Source organism: Saccopteryx bilineata, chromosome 1 (genome assembly GCF_036850765.1).
Source record: "Saccopteryx bilineata isolate mSacBil1 chromosome 1, mSacBil1_pri_phased_curated, whole genome shotgun sequence".
Taxonomy (NCBI): domain Eukaryota; kingdom Metazoa; phylum Chordata; class Mammalia; order Chiroptera; family Emballonuridae; genus Saccopteryx; species Saccopteryx bilineata.
The window spans coordinates 286,108,032-286,110,034 of record NC_089490.1 but is presented as its reverse complement, the minus strand read 5'-3'; the positions used below and the strand labels follow the sequence as shown (position 1 = coordinate 286,110,034).

At 35.4% G+C, this 2,003-nt stretch overlaps 1 non-coding gene across 1 annotated transcript; it reads right to left on the bottom strand.

Moving 5' to 3' along the window:
• Positions 1–647: 647 nt before the first annotated feature.
• LOC136321498 (small nucleolar RNA U3) lies at positions 648–861 on the bottom strand. The gene has a single exon (XR_010728693.1). It is a non-coding gene; the product is annotated as a small nucleolar RNA U3 (small nucleolar RNA).
• Between the last annotated feature and the right edge of the window lie 1,142 nt (positions 862–2,003).

Below are 2,003 nucleotides of genomic sequence, written 5' to 3'. Positions count from 1 at the left end.
GGCAGGAAATTATTGCCTGAGTATTGGGTATGCTAGGTCTAAATATGACAAATTTGCTAACATATTTTTTCTTTATTTTACAACTCTCTATAATGGAAAATTATAGAAAGGATACATACAGATAGTGAGAATAAGAATATAATAAAACCCATATATGATCTTTATCTATTATGCTCTCATAACCAATCTTATTTCAACTATTCTCCGTACACTGTCTCCAACCCTCCAACATCAACACTTGATATTTTGAAGAATTTAAAATCCAGGCAAATATTGCATTTGTCAATATCTGTATGCGATACTTCTTTATAAGAGTCACAGCCACAAAACTATTCTCAAAACTTTATAACATTTACATCATTCATTTAATGTCAGCAGATACCTAGTCAAGACATCTCTATTTCTTCATACCTAATCTATATGCTATTTATTTATTTACACTTTATAGTGCTTGCTAGAAATTCCAGTACAATTCTGAGAAGTAGTGAATGCAAACTTCTTTCTTTGTTCCCAGTTTAAAGATCATGTTTGGTCTGTGTCTAAGGATAATGTTAGTTAGTGTAGGTGGGTTTTTAGTAGGTGTTCATTATTGGTAGAAGAAGTGTCCTTGTTTGCTTATTTATTTATTTATTTATTTATTTATTTTTACCACTCAGACTGTGTTCTCTCCCTCTTACTCTCCCAAAGGAAGAGAAGAACGATCATCAATGGCAAAAGGCAGTTGCACAAGCAACACCAAGAGCAGGCTTCATGCTCAGGAGAGAACACTGCAACTCCTCCTCATAGTTTCGGGAACTCTACATGATCAGAGAAACTTCTCTAGTAACAAACTATAGGAATGATCCCTGAAAGTATAGTCTTCACATAAACTTTTTTTTTCCAAATGGTTTAGCAGAAATTTGTAATAATTTTTTAGATCTTATATTTTTGTGAGAATATTAAACTGTGAGAATATCATTCCATAATAATTTAGAATGTTGTCACTTATTAGGTAGAATACTAGCATAAGTCAAATATAAGCTTTCATCTAGTATTTGGTTTGAGAATCACCACTAATTTATTTATATCTCCCTTGCTTTCTAGTACTATAATATTAATGGTTCATCTTGATATATTATGGAACTAGAACACTCCAGTTGTACATTGAACAAATTGTTTTATTAGGTAAGATACTGAGCTAAAAAACCTCAATAATAATTTTATGTTTATGCACACACCATCCCACATACAGAAACACAAATATATATACAAACACAAACATGCATATTTATGTTTGTGTATATATACATAGTCACAAATATATGTTTAAATATAAATATATATTTATTCATATATGATTTCTGTTACTGTTTTAATAAAAGGAATGAAATATACCTACTTTTCACATCTTGCAAATATTACTCAATCTTTAAAAATACTTCTACAGCATCAATTTTAAACTTCTCTATATCCTGTTTGCAAAGAGTTTTCTTTTTTTTTTTTTTTTTGTATTTTTCTGAAGCTGGAAACGGGGAGGCAGTCAGACAGACTCCCGCATGCACCCGACCAGGATCCACCCAGCACGCCCACCAGGGGGCGATGCTCTGCCCATCTGGGGCGTTGCTCTGTTGCGACCAGAGCCACTCTAGCACCTGAGGCAAAGGCCATAGAGCCAACCCCAGCGCCCGGGCCATCTTTGCTTCAATGGAGCCTCAGATGCGGGAGGGGAAGAGAGAGAGACAGAGAGGAAGGAGAGGGGGAGGGGTGGAGAAGGAGATGGGTGCCTCTCCTGTGTGCCCTGGCCAGGAATCGAACCCGGGACTTCTGCACACCAGGCCAATGCTCTACCACTGAGCCAACTGGCCAGGGCGCAAAGAGTTTTCAATGGAAATGAATAGAAGTAATGTATTATAAATCATCAGAAAACTTAGTGAAGTAATACAGGAGTGTGCAAAAGAAGGTTTATTTTGTGAGCACGCAAGACACAGTTTATTCTTGTAGTATTTTTTATCAACTATTGTATT